Below are 5640 nucleotides of genomic sequence, written 5' to 3'. Positions count from 1 at the left end.
AAAAAAATTACTTTGTGACATAGATTCTCAAAAGTCTTACCTCCCCTTCCTCCTAAGGAAGCTCCTGGAGGAAGGAAACAACAAAAAACCCATAGGATTCAGGAAATAGAAAATAAAAACCTTTGGAAATGAAAGTAATGAGAATCTTTCTGTGACCATTTTATAGTAGGCCAGGGGAGAGGCTAGTTCAAGAGTTTAGATCTTTATGAAAATACATGGAGCTAATGGAATATTCAGGCCTTTTAAACACTTCTACCTTTTAACACTTTAAACATCTTGCTAAGTGTTTTATATGCCTATTGCAGGATTTGAGGAAATTTGAAAATAGGAACATAATAAAATAACTACAAAAAGAGGATATTATAAACTCCAGGAAAAATTAAATTACATAAGAAAGGTAAATTCCTGGACCAGCTGTGAAAAATATTTACATACTCACATAAGTAATCCTTGATTACTGGTTTAATCAAGAACAGTAGAATAATAATATTGGTAGAAGGGGAAGAAGGGAAGAAGTGGAGGGAGACTATTACTCTCATAGTAAGTCAATGGGTAATGTTAAATCAACGAACTATAAAATGGTTATAAGGCATGCATTTAGAAAAATGGGGCGACTAGCAAAAGGAAAAGAAAAAGAGTCAGAGCAGCAGAGAAGCAGGGTGAGGGAGTAGAATGTGGTCAGTTAAGACAGGAAAATTTTTTATAACCTCTGAATACCATTCCCTGTTTGATAAGTATTTATTAATTTGGTTAAAATTTAAGAAACAGTACTATGTTCAGGACGAATATTGGGAATGAAAATTATTTTAGAATGGCTATTAGTTAATATCTTAAGTAGGGTAAATCTCTTCATTGAACAACTGATTACTGAACTGTTACATGTTTGCTATCACAGTAAGCTTTGTAGATAGAAAGAAAAATAAGTGAAATAATGAGTTAAATTTCTGTTAGCCTCTGAGATAATCCTTTTCCTGATTGTTGTTTGTTCATTTTGTATCCATCTGTTGTGTATCTTACTTCAGAATCTGTGGCTTTCCACTAAGAGACAATATTTACCACCAATGTAAATTTCACACACGAAGAACAACTACTGCCACCTTGTCTTCACCGTATTTTTGTAGATTTGAAGGGTAGTAGATATTAATTAGCCCAGCAATCTCATATTAAAAAGAAAAACCTGTAACTAACACAACTAAAAGGATAGGATCAATGATACATAGCCAGGGCCTGCTCCTCTCGCGGGGATTGGCTGTTGGCGGCCTTGCGGCTAAGCTCGTGCAGCGGCTGCAGCAAAGAGAATTGGGCGCGATGTCTCACAGCGTTTTGCTGGTACAGCCTACCAAGAGGCCAGAAGGCAGAACTTGCGCTGACTATGAATCTGTGAATGAATGCATGGAAGGTGTTTGTAAAATGCATGAAGAACATCTGAAGAGAATGAATCCCAACAGTCCCTCCATCACATATGGTATCAGTCAGTCGTTTGATTTTATCGGTGATCTGGCAGACCTCAGCTGCCTGGTTTACCGAGCTGATACCCAGACATACCAGCCTTATAACAAAGACTGGATGAAAGAGAAGATCTACGTGCTCCTTCGTCCACAGGCCCAACGGGCTGGGAAATAATTGAGTTGGAAGCATCAGGGGGGTGGGGGTGGGCTTGGAACACAGGTGTGTACAGGTGATGTAGTGAAAGTTTTGTATTATAGCAATCCTGTTTCCATTTTGTTACACTCTAGCCAAGATTGAACATATTAGATAAAATGTGAGGATCTTGTTCAATCTGAAACCTCCATTGCTCCCCCTTTTTCCTTTTTTTTTTTGTTTTACTTAAACATTTTTACGATGATTTAGATGGAAGTTGTTTGTCAGTTAATGTTGGTTCCAATCTTTCAAACTGTCCATATCTGCTTTATAACATTCACTGTACTAACCCTTCTTCAGGATGGGGTGGGGGGTGGTAACACAGTTTGGTTATGTCCTCAAGATAAAGTCTTAGTGAAAAATAAATAAATGTTCTTTAGTTAAAAAAAAAATGATACATAGTCAGTTAATCACTGAGAATACTTTTTTGCATATAATAGAAAAATATGTATTGACTTAGTATGAGCATACAATTCTTGTTAGCATAATCATAAAATTATGATGAATGAACATGCTTGTATATAAGACATTAAATTACACATATGAAAAATAAAATCATTTTAATATGTAGTAATATTCTACTTAAGGTATACATAATATTCAGAATTTGTCTTGGTAATAATAATATTTTAAAACATTTATTGATTATTATGTGCCATTGTTCTAAGAGGTTTATATGATCCATTTCATTTATGACATTGAAAAAGAGCAGAGAATTAAAAAAAAAAACCTAATTGACATCTTTTGCAATTTTTTTAGGTTTACAGTTCAGTCAAGATGTTAATAACCAATGTACATTAAAATGTACTATTTGAAGGGGAAATTGAAACATTTTATGTACAAAAATATAAAAAAATAAGTGTAAGATCAGTATGTAAAAACTATTACTGAAGTAAATGAAATATTTTCACTCTCCACTGTTGGAATATAATATGGGGAACATTTTAAAATATCATAACTACAAAGACACTGTTTATTTAGTTCAAATATTCTAAGCAGTTTGAAAACCTTGTTTGCAACAGAAGAAATTTTAATGACTCTGTGATGAAATATCAGCCAAGGGATGATAGTAATACCAAATAAGATACACTTGATGATGTGATGATTCTTAAACTACCCAAAATATTTCTATTTAAAAGCATTGGATTTAAAAAATGTAGAATTTACTTCAAACAACGAGATTATTACAAACCCATGGCTTAAGATTTCTATTCTATTACAGCAATTTTGATATGTAAAATGATATAATCAAAGATACAGTTACCAAGCCAAACTCACTTTCATAGATTAGAGAAAAGCTACATGCCGTTCTACAACTTTGAATGGCTATTAGTCAATTATCCAATTTATGAGAGATACCTCCTTAAAACTCTTTCTCTGTCTCTCTCTCTTTTGGATGCCATTCATAACTCCCAAGTGCTTAACTTAAGATACTTGTGTTAGTTGTAAGATGTGTATCATTTTAAATTATGTATAGTTATTCAGTTATAGTTATTTATTTATTTCAGGATATTATGGGGGTACAAACATTTTGGTTACATGTTATGACTCCTAGAAGAAGATGTAGGGAAGACCCTTTCAGACATCGGCCTAGGCAAAGAATTTTTGAGGAAGACCCCCAAAGCATTCACAGCAGCAACAAAAATAAATAAATGGGAGCTGATCAAATCAGTTAGTTATAGTTTTAAAGAAGATAAGAAAGAAGAATCCTTTTTTGAACCTCCCAAATATTTTAATTTTGATCGTCACTGTTTTTATTCCATGTTGTTAATGATAGTCTCCCTTTTGAAATGTAAAATATATGAGAATAAATTTTATGCCATAATTTATGTGCGATCATATTGAAATAGTCTAAAGTGGTAAGCACACCACTGACACACAATAGGTAATGGTGGTGTTAATGGTCTCTGAAGTCAGCTTGGATGGTAACAGTTCTACCATCTACTAACTGTGTCACCGAAGGTATCTGAGTCCCAGTATAACTATCTGTAAATTTTAAAAAGCTAATAAATAGCATGTACAATATAAGGTTATTATGGAGATTAAAATAAATTTTATATGAAAGTAAAATACTAAAACAGTTCCTGATACCAGTAGGTATTATATGAGTATGTAGGTGCAAACTTAATATTCTTACTAGATGGAAATTAGCAACAGGAACTAAAAATCAAGTCGAAGATACTATTTTATAACACTATTTTCAGACGCAGGACTAACAGTTACTTTACATGCTTTGATCATGTAACACTATCTCTAATTCTGTAAAATACTGAAGATATAATTTCACTTACAGTTGTTAAAATTGTTTAAATTGTGATCCCATCCCCAGCAGAATCTCTTTCATGTTTAACCAGATATGCATTTGGGCTTTCACCCATGTCTGAGAACTTAGAGGGATGGACATGAGTGCCTTCTGCTATTTTCCTTTGGTTTTATTTATTTATATATTCCCTTACTGAAGTCTCCTAATTAAATTTCTCAAGACTTTATTGATATTTATCCATATAATAATGGATTGCAACCCCTACCCCCAACACATACACACTTAAAATGTGAGACTACAATTCAAATTGGACATTTGTTCTCCCATATATTCTGTACTTCCCAAACTTTGTGTCTTTACAACACAAAGATAAATGTATTAATATGAATATAAAATAATGAGAATAGAATGTAAACGAATATGAAAATATTACAAAATGATGATAGTAAGTTCCAATTTCATTCTCTTCCTGTATTTTTCCCTAACCAAGTATCAGAGGGCCATCTTTCCCGGAAAGAAGGATATTTTCCTAGAGTGCTAATGGTGGACTGAAGGCTCTTTGAATTGGTTGTGATTTTTATGTTGCTATTTTGCCACTAGCTCTTGGTGCTGCTGTAAGTTCCAAATCCCTTCTCTATTGAGTTGCCTCGGTCATTGCTGTGCTGTCTCAAGTCACCTGCATAAACCAAGCATTCTAATCTTTACTTGGAACATCAGCAATCTCTTTGCCAAGCTATTTCAACACTATAATTTCCTTCCACACTCCTTCTATTTCACCTCCACTCGAACATACTAGTGTGTTACAATTCTTACCTGCCAAAAAGATCTCTTCGAGAAGAAAACATGGACAAATAATTACATGAGTTTGGGAAGCCTGAAGTTTGGTAATCCACGCTGCTAATCTCCGACATTCCTCCCAGCAATGTTTCATGCACACTCAAATTAGGCTTCATTATCACTTACTCTCCTGGTCTCTACATTTTGTTCTCTCTCTGTAGCCTTGATTCTCATGTCAGCCTAGCCAAGTTATAATTCACATATGTGACTGAAAAGACAATAGAAGCTGGTCAGATGTAATTAATCATACATGTTGCTATGGTTTGATGTGTCTCCTCCCAAATGCAGATGTTGCCAATGTGATAGTATTAAGAGATGGGAGCATTGAGAGGTAATTATTCCGTGAGGGGTCCTTCCTAGTGAATTGGATTTGGTGCCCTTATAAAAGGGCTTCACAGAGGGGAGTTCATCCTTTTTGTTCTTCCACCTTCTGCCATATGAGGACACAGTATTCTTCGCCTCTGAAAGACTCAATGTTCGAAGCACTATTTTGGAAGCAGACAACCTGCAGTCACCCTGTCAACTTCTCAGCCTCCAGAACTGTGAGAAATAAACTTCTGTTCTTTATAAATTCCTCAGTCTGTATTTGTTATTTTGGTATTTTGTTACAGCAACACAAATAAACTAAGACACCTACATCAAGGCTAAATTTCCTTTTTCCTGTCTTCTGTATAGAAAATGTATGTTCTTTGTCTTCTCAAAGCATGCTAAGAAGACATATATGAAAGAGATTGGGCTTTTCTGATTACTAAGAGATAAAATAAATATAACACTTCACATCTCTACCTTTCAAAATACTGCTCACCTTACAGTACAATGATTACATAATGCTAACTTAATAATCCTTTTGTAGAATCACCTGTGAGAAAATCCTACTTTCTTCTCATATATCAAATTTT

The 5640-nt window shown here is 34.1% G+C and overlaps 1 pseudogene; it reads left to right on the top strand.

Annotated features, from left to right (window-relative positions):
• The first annotated feature begins 1283 nt into the window (after positions 1-1283).
• LOC105808958 lies at positions 1284-1623 on the top strand (annotated as a pseudogene).
• The last annotated feature ends 4017 nt before the right edge of the window (positions 1624-5640 follow it).

Source organism: Propithecus coquereli, unplaced genomic scaffold (genome assembly GCF_000956105.1).
Source record: "Propithecus coquereli isolate 6110/MARCELLA unplaced genomic scaffold, Pcoq_1.0 Scaffold100, whole genome shotgun sequence".
In the NCBI taxonomy this organism is placed as follows: Eukaryota; Metazoa; Chordata; class Mammalia; order Primates; family Indriidae; genus Propithecus; species Propithecus coquereli.
The sequence above is the reverse complement of the archived record's forward strand: the minus strand, read 5'-3'. Positions and strand labels throughout refer to the sequence as shown.